Source organism: Schistocerca piceifrons, chromosome 4 (assembly GCF_021461385.2).
Source record: "Schistocerca piceifrons isolate TAMUIC-IGC-003096 chromosome 4, iqSchPice1.1, whole genome shotgun sequence".
In the NCBI taxonomy this organism is placed as follows: domain Eukaryota; kingdom Metazoa; phylum Arthropoda; class Insecta; order Orthoptera; family Acrididae; genus Schistocerca; species Schistocerca piceifrons.
The window spans coordinates 161,356,782-161,376,810 of record NC_060141.1 but is presented as its reverse complement, the minus strand read 5'-3'; positions in this window follow the sequence as shown (position 1 = coordinate 161,376,810).

Genomic DNA, 20,029 nt, shown 5'->3' with positions numbered 1-20,029 from the left:
CAGGCCAAAACGGCATTAACCACAACCATCGCACACTTCGATAAGTGGCTCTCTGTCAATGGGCTGGAGATCTCGGCTGAGAAATCAGCAGTCGTTCCCTTCTCCAAGTCGACGACAGCTCGCACTGAAGATCACATTACCTGTGGCAAGTACACCTTCCAAATAAAACCTCACGTTCGATTTCTGGGGATGATTTTTGACTCTCGGTTAAGCTGGGCGCCCCACATCCGATCCACCGTTACCAAGTGTGAAAAGGTTTAAATGTAATCAGATCACTCACTCGTGTCTGGTGGGGAGCGCACCAGAGTGTTTTACTCACCATGTACCGAGGGATAATTCGATCTCGATTAGACTATGGATGTCAATTCTACCACACTGCGTCAAAGATTCATCTCTCCAAATTAGATACTCTTCAATATAGAGCCATTCGTACTTGTCTTGGAGCCATGCGATCGACGCCCACCAACGCCCTTTTAATAGAAGCAGGGGAGATGCCCTTGAGCGTTAGGCGACAAATGTTATCGGACAAATTCTACATTCAAGGCATGGCCATTATGGACAGTATCATCAATCAAAGTAGAGACTGCATTTATCGACTGTGGATTGCATCCAACAGAAGGAATAAAGTGCCAGCCGTTTGTGCCAGCTTTGACACTTGGTCACCTGTCATACATTCAATACGGCGTTCAGCGCATCTACCTGTTTTTGAATATGATTTTCAAACGCTCTGCTCCAAGATCCCAGTCCATTACTTAAGTACGACCTGGCTCGACAGTACTAATGTCAACGTTGGCTTCAATCGTTCAAGCACAATGGCCGGGTTTTCTCTGTGTATATGCCGATGGCTCCAAAATTCCGCAAGAAGAGTGTACAGGATGCGCTTTTTTCTGCCCTCAGATCCAGATCCGCAAAACCTTCAAACTGCCTACGAGCACTTCTGTTTTTACGGCGGAGACAGTGGCAGTTTTGGAAGAACTTAAGTTTGTCTCTAACACTTCCTTCCCGAAGATATTGATAGTATCTGACTCGCAAAGCGTTCTTAAAAACATTCAGTACAGTCGATGGAACAAAACAATCAACAGTTATATCTTGGATGTGATATCTGAATATATTCGCGGCACACGCACAGGCCAGACGATCCATTTGTTGTGGGTACCTTCCCATTCTTGTATCCTCTATAATGATGAAGTTGATGATTAGCCAATCAAGCGGCAACCTTAGGCACCGTCCTGGATCTGCACCTTCCTTATACAGACTACTTACGGAAAGTCAAGGATCACGCTGACAACAATGGCAGGAAATGTGGAACGTTTCTCAACAGACAAAAGGCGGTTATTACGCAGTGCTGCAACCTCGGATTCCTCCACAGCCGTGTTTCATGAGGACACATCTGGACCGATCCACGATTTTTACCATCATAAGACTCCGCTTCAATCATGCCTCTTTCCCACAACATCTACATCGGATGAACGTTTACAGTTCACCAGCATGTGAGTGTGATCCTGAGTTGGAAGCTGATGTCAACCACATCTTATTTATGTGCCCCAAATTTGACCGTGAACGGTTGGTCTTTCTGAAGACATTGCTGAGTATGGGCTACCATCTTCCTCAATCAGCTTCTTCTCTTTTTTGTACTAAAGACGTTCGTCTATATAAAGTGATAGTTAACTTAATCAAGAGTACTGGTTACAATCTGTAGGTTTTAATGGTGAACGTAAATTATAAATATGTCTTGCTGATGAAGATAATTCAGAATTGGTGTCAATTGTAAGCCAAGACACTTTTAATTATTTTCCAATTACATTCAATTCAATTTTTAAAACATTATGTACACAACTGTAACAGTTAAGCTTTTATTCTTGTAAATATGCATTTCTGTATTTGTTTATTCAATTATGTGTACATTGTCACTATGTGTTGCCGATGGCTAAATTGAGTAAACACTCAAAGGCCAAATAAACAATAAAAAAAAAAATTACGTACGACGCCCGGCCGAGGAAACGAGAAATCGTACGGGTACAGGCCAGCAAAAACCCCAGACAAATGCACAGATTCCCATAAATTCCAAAACATAATTTAATCAATTATCCCCCAAAACCCCGGAACTTGGCGCAAGCGAAATTACAGGCCATAGGATCCAAAGGCACTCTGCAGAAGAGTAAGGAGGGAAAAGGTTAAACAAAGTTCTGCAGCGGCACAATAGAACGCCAAGAAAGACACACTAAGTAAGGTACATCACCCCATAGAATGCCTAGAAACACGAAAACTGGGGTTTGCTCTCGTTTCCGACACAATCATAACAACGAAGATAATCTTCTTGGCCATAGCACGCTGAAACACAAATAATTGGTTCAAAAGGCTCTGAGCACTATGGGACTTAACATCTGTGGTCATCAGTCCCGTATAACTTAGAGCTACTTTAATGTAACTAACCTAAGGACGTCACACACTTCCATGCCCGAGGCAGGATTCGAACCTGCGACCGTAGCGGTCACGCTGTTCCAGACTGTAGCGCCTAGAACCGCGCGGCCACACTGGCCGGCGCTGAAACACACAAACAGCACCAAACATCTGAGGACGGAAAAGTACTCCACTGTAAACTATATCCGGGAGCAGCACAGCCATAAGCTCCTGCCAAGGCGCAGTATAGGGAACTCGCCATGAGAAAGATGATCCAGCACGAGTTTCGTCACCCAGACCTCAGCAAGCGCAGTCAGACAGGGTAGGAAAGCTGGTAATCAGGCGACGACTCCAACCACCGACCCGGGGAGCAGCAATTAACACCAGCCCCGGCCAGCGACAGCGCGGAAGGACCCACCGTCCGACTCAAAAGGCAATGCTCGCGCCGCTCGCGCCCAAACTTGACTGCCCGCGAACACGCCACCGGGCAGAGACGGCGCCACCTGCCGCCAGGAGGCGCCCCGCAACGGAGAAAGAAACACCACTCGGAGGCCCAACGATCGAGAATCGATCGGGAATAGCGCCGCCAGGGCACAACTACAAAGACTGTTCTAGCTTTAAACTTCATACTGAAGCAAGACTTGGGAAACTCAAGGCACCTTCAGAGGAGTAGTCGATACGGAAAAATATTTCGCCGATGTAAAATGGTGGGAGATAAATATTGAAAAAGATATAAGGCAAGTGTGCGGTGTCTGTCCCCTAGTGTTCAACATGCGCACCAAAGGAATAATGATGGAAACAAAAGAAAGATTCGCGAATGGGATTGAAATACAGCGTGGAAGAATTTAAATGGTAAGATTCACTTATGACATTGCTATCCTCTGGAAGTGAGGAAGACTTATAGGAGGTGGTAAATGAAATGAACAGTCCAATGAGCACGAAATGTCAGTTGAGAGTAAATCAAAGAAAGACGAAAATTATTAGGAGTAACAGAAATGAAAGCACTCTGTCTTCAGGCCACAAGTGGCCCATCGGCACCATCCGACCGCCGTGTCATCCTCAGCTGAGGATGCAGATAGGAGGGGCATGGGGTCAGCACACCGCTCTCCTGGTGGTTATGATGGTTTGCTGTGACCAGAGACGCTACTGTTCGGTCGAGTAGCCCCTCAATTGGCATCACAAGGCTGAGCACACCCCGAAAAATGGCAACAGTTCATGGTGGTCCGGATGGTCACCCATCCAGTTTCCTGACAGCGCTTAACTTGGGAAACGGTGTATCCACTGCGGCAAGGTCGTTGAGTAGCAGGAATGAGATTAGAGAGAAATGTAACATCAATCTTAATGACCATAAAGTTGACGAACTGAAGGAATTCCACTATCTTGAAAGCCAAAATGCTCATGACAGTCGAAGCAAGGAGCATATTAGATGCAGGCTAAAACAGGCAAAGAGGGTATTCCTTGCATAGAGTTCCACTAGTATTAACCAACAATTTGAAAAAGAATTTTCTGTGAATGTACATGTGGAGCACAACATTGTATGAAAGTGAATCACGGATTGTTGGATGCATGAAAAGAGGAAAAAGGTTGCGTTTCAGATGTAGTGCTAATGGTGAAAACCACCTCGTCTGTATTAATATACATTTATTGTGTCTGTACCTGTTTCCTCTTTCGTTCATTTCGAACATCGTCAGGTTGCCGAGATATGCCAATGTCATGACATAGAGGGTTAGATTATGTCACGATATTGGTGTAACTCGGAAACCGGTCGCGATAAATAGATTGTTATTAATGGAACTTTGGCGTTTTTCATTAATTGTTATCATTAGGGGAGATCACCAAAATCAAAATCATTTGAGATGTGGTGCTGCAAAAGAATGATGACAATCGAGGCTCATAATGAATTAGGGTCTCCTCAGAAACTGGAAGGAAAGACATTTACGGAAATAACTGGCAAGAAGAAGAGACAAGTTGAGATAGTATGGACACCTTAAGAGAAAAGGAGAAGAGGATACCCAGGAGGATACACGAGATGAAATTGGAAGCAAAGAGAGCAAGAGGAAGACCGAGAGATAGATGGCTGAAAGGCGTAGAGGAATCCGTCCACATAAAAGGAGCAGACTGGACCAAGGTGAAGACGGAGAGATGGAGGCAAGACAGAAGACGATGGAGAGTCCTATGTTCCATACAGCCCCTGCCAGAGGCTTGAAACTGTCCAAGATGATGATGATGATGATGAAGAAGAGACAAGATGGTGGGAAATGTCTTAAGAGAATCACCTCTCTCCAGAGAGAGCCACGGAGGGCAGAGGTCGAACATTGCAGGGGGGGGGGGGGGACGTTGGAATATATGCAAGAAATAACTGAGGGCTATTGATATAATTGCACCTCTTGTACGTAAAGATGTTGGTGCAGTAGAGAACAAACAAAAACTCCTTCGTAGCTCCTACCAAGTTGCGTATAAACCCAGTACACCGTTTTATTTCGCATCCCAGAAGCGTTTTCTATGCCGTGTCCTCCTGTATCGTAGCCTCCTCCCCCATTAGCCTTTGTATAAGTGAACTGCCCCCATTTGTGTGGTTATGCTTCGCATGTTGGTACTCTACGTCTTTGTCTTCCCGAAAAGCACTACTGTTGCCACTGTGCAGCGCCTTTAGATGAGATATCAAAAACTTATACTCGTCCTCACGTAGTAAAAATCTCCAGAGATTTTCGTAGATGGACGAAGATCCTGAGAATTAGTTATTGTATGGATTCAACTGTGAATAACCGTGAAATACGAATGCATAGAGGAGAAATGGACGAGTCGCTGGAGAGATCTCATGCAAGTCCACACTTCTAGCTGCAGGTGAGCTCCCGAACACTGAGTCAAGTGTCTCATGTGAACTGAAAATACATTTATTACAGATTGTCACTTTTCCCGGGACTTACTGGATATGATGAAATGTATAAAATGTTGCGAAGATGCTGGATTCTACGCTGCTCATAACACTAAGCTGTAGGCTGTAGGTCCCCGTTTTCTTCGCCTGCAATGAACGAAAATTAATAAATTGGCTCTTTCATTTGACCATAGATTTCTTCTCGAAGAATTTGTATCATGACAGTAGCTGCATTATGTTCAAGCTTTCGTGAAAGAAACAGTAAGGATTGGTCAGAAGCGAGCTTCTGATTGCTCACAAACGATCTTATCTTGATCCAGATACTTCACACCCATAAAATTTTTTCTCGTAGGAATATGTGAAAGATCATGTATTTTTGGGGCTGTACACTATCGTGGAGGGCTTGGATACCGAGTAGCTTAGTGGACCGTGCTTGGTATAACTTTTTTATGATGTTAAAAATTGCTTCTGCTCCAGATGGTGGCTAGATTTTTTTGGGGACGATACATGTTTCTAAAACATTTTTGATAGAGGTGGAATTATGCACTGGTGTATGCTAATAAAAAAATTAGACTTATGTTAATACCTTCAGCTGCTGACGGAAGTTGATATAGATCCACGGGGACAGGTGAAAATGTTTGCTCCGACCGGGACTCGAACCCTGGATATCATGCTTACATGGAGACGGTCTATCCATCTTTTTTTTTATTATTTCTTTTTTATACAAATGGATGAAGGAAAGCCGTTCCTCTTCGGCTACATAAACAGAATAATAGGAAGTCGTCCCGTTACGACATAAGGATGCTCCATACTAATGCCCGCTGCGAATTTTTCGATGACTGTCGTCTCAATGCTGTGTTGTTTCCGTTGTTTGTTCAGTCTCATAAAAAAAGGGAACTGGAAAGAGGTGCTACGGTTATCTTCTCATGTCATCGAAAATCCAGCTGCGAGGCGGATTATGGAATGCGCTCCAAAGAAAATTAGAAAAATATTGCCTGTATTTAGGGTTCTTGACGATCGCACAATGTCGTTTGTTGAGGTAATACCAAAAATCGGGTACTGTCTTGTCGCCCTTAGCGAATAGATAGTGAACAGCGTGGCCGCTAATCCACGTCACAGAGTTAATTTTTGCTCTTGGGAAATAGATCTCATCGGGGAAAAGAAGTGATCGGGTAGTTATCCTTTTGGGAGTCGTGAGTGTGAGAAAAGCCAGTATCTGGCGCACCAAATACCAAACGTCCTTTGCCGACCCGCATTCGAAACGATGATCATCCGTGTCAGTCACTTGGCATGTGGTACACAAGGGTGAATCGGCGAGGTGGATGTGATGTAGGCGGGACTGGCACAACTGTTTCCCATTAACAGTTACGTACTATGCAGATTGCACGTCAGTATCAAGGGTGGTTTTCTTTTTTTTGTGGTTTTAGGGCGCACAACTTCTATGGTCATTAGCGCCCAGACTACGTTAAGAATGCACCGCGAGGCACAAGTTTAAAACAACAACTAAAAGGGAAAACACGATAAAAGACAGACTGACAGGCATAGGATTAAAAAAAAACAGCATAATCAAATGTCCTTAGAGAGGTTTGTCAAATTGATAAAACGAAGAACGCGAGCAGCTGCTCGTGGGTTATCCGCTAAAATGGCATCTAGAGTACATGGCAGGCCAAGATCAAGACGCAGTGTGTTAAAATCCGGACAGGACGTTAAAATGTGGCGGACCGTCAGCAATTGGCCACATGGGCAGAACGGCGCCGGCGCAGCCGTCAGAAGATGGCGATGGCTGAACCGGCAGTGTCCAATGCGTAACCGGCCAAAACGACCTCCTCCCGCCGAGAAGTACGGGAGGAGGACGTCCAAGCCGCGGGAAGAGGTTTCAAGGCCCGAAGCTTGTTGCCCATAAGTGCAGCCCAATCGGCATGCCACAGCGATAAAATGCGCCGACAAATTACCCTGCTACAATCCGACGAAGGGACACAACAAGAAGCTGTCCGAGGCTGGAGGACCGCAGCCTTGGCCGCGGCATCTGCAGCTTCGTTCCCAGGGATACCGACATGGCCAGGAACCCACATAAAGCTAACCGGAGAACCGACGTCCACCAGCTGCTGAAGAGAGCGTTGGATCCGGTGCACGAAAGGGTGAACCGGATACGGATCACTGAGGCTCTGGATGGCGCTCAGGGAATCGGAGCAGATGACATAAGCAGAATGTCGGTGGCGGCAGATGTAAAGAACAGCCTGGTAGAGGGCAAAGAGCTCAGCTGTGAAGACCGAACAATGGCCATGGAGCCGGTATTTGAAACTTTGTGCCCCGACAATAAAGGAACACCCGACCCCGTCATTGGTCTTTGAGCCATCTGTATAAATGAGGGTAATATTAATGAACTTCGAACGAAGTTCGACAAAACGGGAGTGGTAGACCGAACCGGGGGTAACCTCATTTGGGAGCGAGCTGAGGTCAAAGTGAACGCGAACCTGAGCCTGGACCCAAGGTGGCGTGTGGCTCTCGCCCACTCGAAAGGTTGCAGGGAGTGAAAAATTAAGGTGTTGAAGGAGGCGACGAAAGCGAACTCCAGGGGGTAGCAGGGCAGAGACATACAACCCGTATTGACGGTCGAGAGAGTCGTCAAAAAAGGAACGAAAAGACGGATGGTCGGGCATTGACAGTAGCCGACAGGCATACCGACAAAGCAGTATATCGCGCCGGTAGGTGAGTGGCAATACGCCAGCGTCAGCATGAAGACTCTCTACGAGACTAGTATAAAACGCTCCGATCGCAAGTCGTAAACCCCGATGTTGTATGGAGTTGAGACGGCGTAAGATGGATGGCCGTGCAGAGGAGTATACGAAGCTCCCATAATCCAGCTTGGAGCGGACGATCGACCGATATAGACGAAGTAGGACGGTTCGATCCGCTCCCCACGACATACCACTGAGAACACGGAGGACATTTAAAGAACGGGTACAACGGGCAGCCAAATATGACACATGTGAAGACCAGCTAAGTTTCCTGTCAAATGGAAGACCTAAAAATTTTGTTGTCTCCACGAATGGGAGAGCAACGGGACCGAGTCGTAAGGACGGTGGGAGAAACTCTTTGTAGCGCCAGAAGTTAATACAGACCGTCTTCTCGGCAGAAAAACGGAAGCCATTGGCAACACTCCAGGAGTAAAGACGGTCAAGAGAACGCTGAAGACAGCGCTCCAGGACACGTGTACGCTGCGCGCTGCAATAGATGGTAAAATCGTCCACGAAAAGGGAGCCTGATACTTCAGCTGGGAGGCAATCCATTATCGGATTGATCGCTATGGCGAAGAGAGCGACGCTCAAAACTGAGCCCTGTGGCACCCCATTCTCCTGGTGAAAGGTGTCTGACAGGACAGAACCCACACGTACCCTGAACTGTCGATCCATTAAAAAGGAACGAATAAAAAGAGGGAGGCGACCGCGAAGACCCCATGTATGCATGGTGCGGAGAATGCCCGCCCTCCAACAGGTGTCGTAAGCCTTCTCCAAATCAAAGAACACAGCCGCGGTCGGGCGCTTCCGCAAGAAGTTATTCATAATGAAGGTCGACAAGGTAACCAGATGGTCAACAGCAGAGCGGCGCCTACGAAATCCACATTGTACATTGGTAAGTAGGCGTCGAGACTCGAGCAGCCAAACCAAACGAGAGTTAACCATTCACTCCATCACTTTACAGACACAGCTGGTAAGCGAGATGGGTCGATAACTGGAAGGCAAGTGCTTGTCCTTCCCCGCGCCAGCATGCGGGAACATGTCCCTCAGTCCAGATGCGATTGTAAGTACGAAGAAGAAAATCTTTACCCGCAGGAGAAAGGTTCTTCAGCATCTGAATATGAATAGAATCAGGCCCTGGAGCGGAGGACCGTGACCGGGCAAGTGCGTTTTCGAGTTCCCGCATGGTGAATGGGGCATTATAACTTTCACGATTCGAAGAGCGGAAGTTAGGTGGCTAGCCTCCTCTGCCGGTTTGCGGGGGAGGAAGGCAGGGTGGTAATGAGCAGAGCTCGAAACCCCTGCGAAAAAGCGGCCGAAGGCATTGGAGACATCCTCCGGGGCCACAAGGACGTCATTCGCGACCATCAAGCCAGAAACTGGTGAGTGGACCTTAGTGCCAGATAGCCGGCGCAGGCTACCCCAGACAACAGAAGAAGGAGTAAAACTGTTGAAGGTGCTTGTGAAAGCAGCCCAGTTGGCTTTCTTGCTTTCTTTAATAATACAACGACACTGTGCACGTAATCGTTTATAAGTGATACAATTCGCCACTGTAGGGTGGCGTTTCAAGGTGCGTAAAGCACGTCGACGAGCACGTAAAGCGTCTCTACATGCTGCGGTCCACCAGGGGACCGGTACGCGACGTGGAGAAGAAGTAGGGTGAGGGATGGAATATTCAGCAGCAGTGAGAATGACTTCCGTGAGGTGGGCCACCTGACGATCGCAGCTTGTGAAGGTTTGATCCTGAAAGGTCGCCCTGGAAGAGAAGAGCCCCCAGTCTGCTTTGGAGATGTTCCAACTAGATGAGCACGGGGAGGGGGTATGCTGCAGGAGATGGATAACACACGGGAAGTGGTCGCTCTAATATGTATCAGAAAGTGCATACCACTCAAACCGGCGTGCAAGTTGGGTAGTACATATAGAGAGGTCTAAATGGGAATAGGTGTGAGATGTGTCCGAAAGAAAAGTTGGGGGCGCCAGTATTGAGGCAGACAAGCTTGAGCTGGTTGAAAAGGTCTGCTAACAGGGAGCCCCTCGGGCAGGATGCCGGAGAGCCCCAAAGGGGATGGTGGGCATTGAAGTCTCCAGTTAACAAAAATGGGGCAGGTAGCTGAGCAATAAGCTGCATCATGTCTGCCCTGGTAACGGCAGATGACGATGGAGTGTAGACGGTACAAATGGAAAAAAAGATTTGACAGATCCGGCTATGGCATCTACGCCCTTCTGGATAACGAAAGGGTTGACAGAGGAAAAATCCTTTCCGTCCTCAGATCGAGAAACGACGAGGAACTGTGGGGCAGGCGGTAGCACTTTTGTCACTGGTGGCTGGTGAAGTTTCCGTTCTTGGGCAGAAGTCGAGAGAGATGGAGTGAAATCCATTGCGGAGGAATCCCCCATGACTGCCAGCGTCTCCGATGTCGCGCTCCTTCTTTGTGGGGACCCTCTCAGAGGGCACTCCCGCCTTAGGTGAATGTTTACACCTCAGGTCACACCTCCCGAGAAACAGACGGAGGGACCAATCGGCATGGTCAGAAGGTATCAGCTCAGGCAATCACCCCTCCCTGGGCCTGGCCTTTACCAGGGGGTACGTGCGTGCCTTACATGTCTACCCAGGGCGGGGAATTACGCGTTACCCCGTCACCAGCTACGCGTGCGAACTCGTGGGTCGGCCTTCAGGCGCGCACAGGGAGGAAGGAAGAAGAGGAAAAAGAAGAGAGAGAGGGAGAGAGAGGACAGACTGTCTCAAACGCCGAGCGGAGACCAGAGAAGGCAAGGAGAAGAAGGCAATGAGAAGGCAAGGAGAAGAAGGCAACGAGAAGGCAAGGAGAAAAAGGCAATGAGAAGGCAAGGAGAAGAAGGCAATGAGAAGGCAAGGAGAAGAAGACAAGGGAAAGAGTAAGGAAGACAGTGAGGTGGAGAAGAGCAAAGAAAGGAACCAACCAAAGGAAGGAAGAAACGAGAAGTGAAAAAGCAAAATGACCGCAAATAGAGGTCGTGGAACCGTCCGTCTCCGGACGCAGGCGCTAACTACCCCCTTGAGGGGGAGGGGCTCCTTTTAGTCGCCTCTTACGACAGGCAGGAATACCTCGGGCCTATTCTAACCCCCGGACCCGCAGGGGGAATCAAGGGTGGTGGCATTCACTGCCTGCCACTCAGCATGCCACTTTGTAGTGGGGTGTTTGCTTTCAATCACATTCGGCGTCCTGTTCATTTGCATGGCAGCATATGTCGACCGCGTCATGATCAAGAGTATGGGTAGTAGTGCGGTGTTGATGTAGCTTAATTCAAGGGAGAATTGACTAATGTAGAAGAAAGGTGCTGGGATGACCGATATCATCACAGGGGGCGCGAGTGAGGTCGGTCGTAAGGCCTCCAGTAAGAGACTTGTGAGGCACGTCGGGCTTCGTCGCCACAGTTGCAGGTGACAGCTGACGAACAGGGCCTTCGCTCTGTTCTGAACATGACAAAGGCCTAAACCTCCTCTGCTCCTTGGGAGGGTTAGGGACTCGTAACGAATCTTAGATAACATGCCCGTATTAACAAAGGATCCCAAAACTGCCAATATGAGGTGAGCCAGAGTAGGTGGTATCAGGAGTATCTGTGCAAAATGGGGGATACGTGAAGCCAAACAGACGATAGCATATCGCGTTGCAGGAGGTCTAGATGTCTAGGACGGTGGTCACTTATTCCTGCTCTCATCTGATTCAATAAACGCCTATAGTTAAGGGCTGTCGAACGCTTCATATCAGTTGTGAATTCAATTCCAGGATCTCTGAATTGTGTCACTGTTTCGTAGCGGTGCGACGCTCTTGTCGGGTAGACCTCTGCCTATAGACAGAACGTGCGATTTGTGGAGATCGAGTTTGCTCCCCGACGCTGCGCCGTAGGTCGCCACCCACGCCAGTGCTGCACGAACATCGTCATTAATGCGAAGAAGGAGTCCCAGATCATCCGCATAGGCAGTGCAGCAAAAAGTGTGTCCACCAAGGGCCATCCCAGTCAGGCGTTGTCGGAGGGCGCAGAGGAGTGGTTCCAAGACGAGGGCGTACAATATCGCCGAAAGTGGGCAACCTTGTCGCACCGACCGCTGGATCTGTATCGGCGGCGTGAGACGGCCATTACATAACACCTTGGACGTCGCTCCGCATAGGAGACGCATGGTTTCAGAAAACATCGTTCTTGTGCAACGCAGCTAGCTCTTTATTCGCACGAAGTAATGGCCGCTATCGACAGGGGATCTCAAGTTGATTCCGTATATCTAGATTTCCGGAAAGCTTTTAACACCGTTCCTCACAAGTGACTTCTAATGAAGCTGCGGGCCTATGGGGTATCGTCACAGTTGTGCTACTGGATTCGTGATTTCCTGTCAGGAAGGTCGCAGTTCGTAGTAATAGACGGCAAATCATCGAGTAAAACTGAAGTGATGTCAGGTGTTCCCCAGGGAAGCGTCCTGGGACCTCTGCTGTTCCTGATCTATATAAATGACCTGGGTGACAATCTGAGCAGTTCTCTTAGGTTGTTCGCAGATGATGCTGTAATTTACCGTCTAGTAAGGTCATCCGAAGACCAGTATCAGTTGCAAAGGGATTTAGAAAAGATTGCTGTTGGTGTGGCAGGTGGCAGTTGATGCTAAATAACGAAAAGTGTGAGGTGATCCACATGAGTTCCAAAAGAAATCCGTTGGAAGTAGATTACTCGATATATAGTACAATTATCAAGGCTGTCAATTCAACTAAGTACCTGGGTGTTAAAATTACGAATAACTTCAGTTGGAGAGACCACATAGACAATATTGTGGGGAAGGCGAGCCAAAGGTTGCGTTTGATTGGCAGGACACTTAGAAGATGCGACAAGTCCACTAAAGAGACAATTTACACTACACTCGTTCGTCCTCTGTTAGAATATTGCTGCGCGATGTGGAATCCTTAGCAGGTGGGATTGACGGAGAACGTCGAAAGGGTGCAAAAAATGGCACCTCGTTTTGTATTATCACGTAATAGGGGAGAGAGTGTGGCAGATATGATACGCGAGTTGGGATGGAAGTCATTAAAACAAAGACGTTTTCCGTCGCAGCGAGATCTATTTACGAAATTTCAGTCACCAATTTCTCTTCTGAATGTGAAAATATTTTGTTGAACCGAACCTACATAGGTAGGAATGATCATCAAAATAAAATAAGAGAAATCAGAGCTCGAACAGAAAGGTTTAGGTGTTCGTTTTTCCCGCTGTTCGGGAGTGGAATGGTAGGGAGATAGTATGATTGTGGTTCGATGAACCCTCTGCCAAGCACTTAAATGTGAATTGCAGAGTAATCATGTAGATGTAGTACCTTAACTATGATATCCTGATACTCCATGTGACGCAGTACCTCCATCAAAAATGTGTGGTCGACTCTGTCAAAGGCCTGGCTAAAGTCAAGTGAGGCCAAAACTCCTGGCAGTTGGCGAGCTTTAGCTAGCGCGATCATATCTCGATATCGGCACAGTGCAGTGCGAATATTATTGTCACCACCTAACGATGCCTGGTACTGTGACACAACACATTGTACCGATAGCTTTAGACATGCCGCCAGAAGCCGGGTGAAAATCTTCAAGTCACTTTTGAGTAAGGTCAAGGGGCGATAATCACGGATACTGGATCCGCCTCGTGGTTTGTGTATGGGCACAATCAGTCCTTCTAGGAACGCCCCAGGGATCTGCGTCGTTGGAGACATAATATCGCGGTAAATATCAGTCCATGCTGGTGCCAGAGGAAGGCCATCAGGTCCGGGGGACATATGAGCAGCCCCCACCTGTATTGTTTCAATGATTTCCTCTTCCGTTACATCTGCAGTGAAATCCACCGCTGCTGTCGGAGAGATCGTACCATAAGTGAGCTGAGAGACTTCGGCGATCACCTCTGGGGGATGTCGGTGTTCCGAGTACAGCCTTGTGTAGTGAACATGAATGGCGTTTCCTATATCGCGCTGGGTATCAAGGCGCCGTCCGTCTTCCGTCGTGACAGCTTGGATCAGTGTCCTGCGTCGGCGCCGTCGTTCGGCAATGACGTGGTACATGGACGGTTCCTCCTGGGCCACTCTGTCTTGAGTGCGCGCTCTGACGATCGCACCTTCAAGGAGGCAACGTGTTAATCTGATGATCTGTGCCTTGGCACGGTTCACCGTCACCTGCCTTGCAGGTGAGTACGGCAATGTTGTACATTCCCTTAAGATGCTGTAGTAAAAGTCCATGGTATGTCTCTTCCATGCTGCAACATCTCGTCCGTAGCCTATCAGTGTCTTCCGGAGGGCTGGTTTGTCTCAGAGTAACCACCACGACAGTGTAGACCGGTAGGTGCCACGCCGGCGGCTACAAGAATCCCATGTGTTCTGTATAAGGCGGCGGCATTCCTGAGACGCTAGGTGGGTGACGTTCAACTTCCAAGGACCACGGCTGTGGCATACCTTCTGGTGATCGAGGGTAATGGCGCAGATGTAGGCTTCATGGTCAGGAAACGCTGTGGACCAAACTTCGGCAGCTCTCGTTCCCACAGCTATGGAGTGCGAGATAAAAATGCGCTCGATGTGGCTAGAGGAATGGCTGGTGTAGTGAGTAAATCCGGGACGATCGCCACAAACATCTTCCCACGAGTCCACCAATTGAAGATTATTTATAATTGTGGCAATTTCTGCGCAAGGAGAATGATGTGGTAATTGATGCTTAGGTGATTGGCTACAGTTGAAGTCCCCTCCGAATATCAAGGCATCCTGACGGCCCATAACGAGGAGCGTGATTGTATGAGCGAAAAAGGTGGATCGTTTGCGACGCAGGTCAGATCCTGACGGCGCTTAGATGTTAATAAGTTTGACTCCTTGGATACTAAGAGCCATGCCTCTGGCGTCAGGGAGATACTCGACGCCTCCTGCGGGTATACCTTCGCGGTGGAGGATCGCCACACCATTTCCTTTGGCCGACGCAAGTGAAACCCAAGTCTTGTATCCACAGCGTTCCTTGAAGTCTGCGACATACACCTCTTGGAGGAGCGCAATGCCGATGTCTCTTGCTTTGAGCAGATCCTGTAGCATGGCTAGGTTATGCCCAGCACGTGTGTTGTTGATGTTAATCGTTGCTACACGGTATGTTTGGTCAGCCAGGTCGGCAACTGGGTTGATTAGGAGGCCCGGTGTGGGCGGCAGGGGCGGCCCCACAGAGGCTGACGGTACAGCCGTTGTCACTGTGGTTGGTCGGTGCTGGGTACAGCCGAGGGAGCATATCTGCCCTCGGCATCCTCCGGGTGCTGTGGCTCATCCTCGACATCATCCGCCCAAGAATCAGATGCAGCAGTTGGTAACTGTTGATCAGTGCTGACAGTAGAGCGTTCGCGCACATGTTCAGTAACAGAAGTGGTGTTGTCAGTCCGATGCTCAGAATCTTTATTCGCCGTAGCATCGTCACGGGATGGTTGAGTTGTGGTGGTAGAGTCCTGAGTGTCGTCCGACGCCGGATGTTCGTCCGGGTCACACATCCGAAGCAGGCAATCATCGGATGGCGTGTGGCGCCGTTTCTTGCGTTTTGGAGTTGACCGTTGTTTTCGGACATGTTGTTCTGTGTCAGAGTGCGGGCGGCAATCATCTGATGCAGTCTCCATTGGTAGGAAGGCAGAAGTCGGGACAATTTCTATTTCTACTTCCATCTTCTCTTTAGGTTCGTCTCGGTGGCACAATTGATCACCGTCTTGAGGCAAGTCTGCCGATGACGTCGTAGAGGGGGACATGCTGTCCGCCACACCGTCATCGATCATTGACTGCAATATGGTGTTTCGATCCTGGAAAGGAACAGCTGTTGCGGTTGCAGCCGCTGCATACGTAATGGGGAGTGAAGTAGGTGTCGCCGTGGATGGAACTTCACCAACCGGTGTCTGAGTCAGTCGGCGTCGAATACAGGCCGATCGGACATGTCCTTCCTGGCCACAGCCGGCGCAAGTACGCGGTTGTCCGTCGTACATGACAATGGCTCTGCAGCCGCCAATTACTAAATAGGATGGCACATGCTTCGTCAGTGCAATTTTAATTTGTCGCACTCCGTTAAGACGGGGTATGTCTCAAGCGTTTGCCATTTTTCAGCCAGGTGGCTTAGCACGTTGCCGTACGGTTTGAAAGCTCTCATCACAACATCTGGCAGGACTTCGAATGGCAGCTCGAAGACCCTCAGAGTGCGAAGGCCTAATCCAGCGTGGTGAATCGTTACACTTCCTATGTGGACATCAGGATGCTTAAATTTAAGTCCATGAGTGTGTTGGCACACATCATCAGTGCACGCCTCTCCATTGATCACATTTATGTATACGACACTTTTTGTTATACACTCCGGGAAATTGAAATACGAACACCGTGAATTCATTGTCCCAGGAAGGGGAAACTTTATTGACACATTCCTGGGGTCAGATACATCACATGATCACACTGACAGAACCACAGGCACATAGACACAGGCAACAGAGCATGCACAATGTCGGCACTAGTACAGTGTATATCCACCTTTCGCAGCAATGCAGGCTGCTATTCTCCCATGGAGACGATCGTAGAGATGCTGGATGTAGTCCTGTGGAACGGCTTGCCATGCCATTTCCACCTGGCGCCTCAGTTGGACCAGCGTTCGTGCTGGACGTGCAGACCGCGTGAGACGACGCTTCATCCAGTCCCAAACATGCTCAATGGGGGACAGATCCGGAGATCTTGCTGGCCAGGGTAGTTGACTTACACCTTCTAGAGCACGTTGGGTGGCACGGGATACATGCGGACGTGCATTGTCCTGTTGGAACAGCAAGTTCCCTTGCCGGTCTAGGAATGGTAGAACGATGGGTTCGATGACGGTTTGGATGTACCGTGCACTATTCAGTGTCCCCTCGACGATCACCAGTGGTGTACGGCCAGTGTAGGAGATCGCTCCCCACACCATGATGCCGGGTGTTGGCCCTGTGTGCCTCGGTCGTATGCAGTCCTGATTGTGGCGCTCACCTGCACGGCGCCAAACACGCATAGACCATCATTGGCACCAAGGCAGAAGCGACTCTCATCGCTGAAGACGACACGTCTCCATTCGTCCCTCCATTCACGCCTGTCGCGACACCACTGGAGGCGGGCTGCACGATGTTGGGGCGTGAGCGGAAGACGGCCTAACGGTGTGCGGGACCGTAGCCCAGCTTCATGGAGACGGTTGCGAATGGTCCTCGCCGATACCCCAGGAGCAACAGTGTCCCTAATTTGCTGGGAAGTGGCGGTGCGGTCCCCTACGGCACTGCGTAGGATCCTACAGTCTTGGCGTGCATCCGTGCGTCGCTGCGGTCCGGTCCCAGGTCGACGGGCACGTGCACCTTCCGCCGACCACTGGCGACAACATCGATGTACTGTGGAGACCTCACGCCCCACGTGTTGAGCAATTCGGTGGTACGTCCACCCGGCCTCCCCCATGCCCACTATACGCCCTCGCTCAAAGTCCGTCAACTGCACATACGGTTCAAGTCCACGCTGTCGCGGCATGCTACCAGTGTTAAAGACTGCGATGGAGCTCCGTATGCCACGGCAAACTGGCTGACACTGACGGCGGCGGTGCACAAATGCTGCGCAGCTAGCGCCATTCGACGGCCAACACCACGGTTCCTGGTGTGTCCGCTGTGCCGTGCGTGTGATCATTGCTTGTACAGCCCTCTCGCAGTGTCCGGAGCAAGTATGGTGGGTCTGATACACCGGTGTCAAAGTGTTCTTTTTTCCATTTCCAGGAGTGTAGAAAAATGGATCCCAATGACGTCTTGAGGTGCAATATGAAGTTCTTCCCGGATGAAACGTTCAGTGTCAAGTGCTCGAGGTCTTGTGTAGTCCGCTTGAAATGTGATCCTAATTGTGGAGTTGCGGTATGAGTGCGCCATGGCACTACCGAGACACGGACGCGCGACACTCACCGCAGCAGAAGGTAAACAGTAAACACTCGCGCCTGCGGCAAGCAAACAGGCGGGACACAGGCACGACGACCTTGCCCCACCGCTGCTAACAGAGGACCGTCCCATCTGAGCCACCGAGGGCACAGAAGATAATGCGGCTGCAAAGGACTAACGCACGCCTCCCGCGAGACCCACATTCTCACCTTGTATGTCCACACACTACATTCGTAGTGTCCCACCCCAACACACTCATTACTCGTGGTAGACATTCTTACCAAGTCCCGTAAGAGTTCGGAGAATATGCGTGTATCCGCACAGAAGAAGGTCATGACCGGTATTACCAGAACTTATATGGATATGGTGTCTGTTCTTTCGGACATGTCCGAAAGAAGACATCATTGATGACCTGCAGCCGTCTAGAACGAAATTATAATGTAAGCAGGAGATCCCGGGTTCGAGTCCCGATCGGGGCAAACATTTTCACTCGTCCCCGTTGATCTATATCAACGCCCGTCCGCAGCTGAAGGTATTAATATAATTCTAATTTCGTTCTAGACGGCAGCAGGTCATCAATGATGTCTGTTCTTTCGGACATGTCAGAAAGAACAGACACCATATCCATATAAGTAATAAAAAAATTTTCATGAAAGAATTTCATCTTATATAAACAATACTAGAAACAAATAACTTGCAACCAGCATTTAAAAAACTTCGGTGAACGGTACAATAAAAAATACGAAAAGAATACGTTTATCCGCCATGAAAGCAATTTACGTATGCCACAATTCACATTAGACTATATAAACAAAGCTACTGGAAACCAAGCAACACATTGTTTTTGAGGAAGTTCAAGTAGTATTGACGTCACATTCCTTTGCGCGTCGATTGATACGTGAAGTCACCTAAGCTGCACCTACTCGAGCTGGTTGCCCTAACTCTAGTCCGCTATGACGATATTTCGCAGAAATGGCATGTATCGGTCTAACGTCTAAATGAAATCACCTGCAGTCTCAAAGCGTACTGGTTTCTGATGGTCAGTCAATCTGAACAACAAAAGTCTTGAAACATTCCTTACCAAATTTACTTTTATCTTACAGATTCTCGATTTCACCGATATCAATCTCATAGAAAGTCTTAGGTCTCACGCCGTCATTTCTGCTTTTGCTTCATGTTGTCCACCATTACTTTTATCGTAGACGCCAATGCGAAGCATTGTTAGCTGTCTTTCCGTCCTGACAATGTTTTATAACTGATTGTCATCAGAGGTGGAATTCTTCAGTAGATACAGTCCCCTGCTGTAATCGTAGTTGGTTCCTCTGATAAAGTGAAATGAATATATTTATTTTCCTTTACCTCTTAAAATTTCACACCATATTTCTTGAATTTGATTTTTTCCCGTAACGTTTTTTGTTTCCCTATTTCACTTGAATCTGCCGATGGGACCAGGTTGTCTTATAGTTTACTCAGATTTGTTGTGCTGCTCTCTCTTATTAAATCTTTTGTACTTCAGATCTGCAAAACTGGCATGGTAGTCAAAATGGGACTGGGTGTGATTCTGTAATAAGCGCCTGAACTATTACACACTGGTGAAAGGGTGCCTGTTTTCGCATGAGAGTGGATTTATATGTATATCTCAGTAGGTTAGAGGCCATTTTATCTGTCAGTTCTGCCTTTGTTTTCCTTTGTGACTATCAGGTACTCAGATGACGACGTTTGATTGTGAAATAGATGACGATCTTTTCTGTTTAGAGACATAAAGTTCGTATGAAAAATTAATTAAGAATGTCATGAATTAAGAGTGGTAAATCTGATTCAGAAAGACAATACGACTTGTATTTTTCTCTCCTTACGATATTTTTCAAGTTCATTATTTGTCACATGTTATACGTAATCTTAGTTTCACACGCAAAATATTCCATAGTGTAGTAGCGTTGCTACGTGCATAGGAGCAGTAAGAGGGAGGAAGGTCGTTTCTGAAATAAGCGCTCTTTGGTATCCGCAGCTCCTAATTGTAGGAAGGCATAGTAGGTATGAGGCGAAATTTTCGTAATTGCATTTATTAACTCATAATCTTAAGAAGTTTAGCTAAATACTACACAAT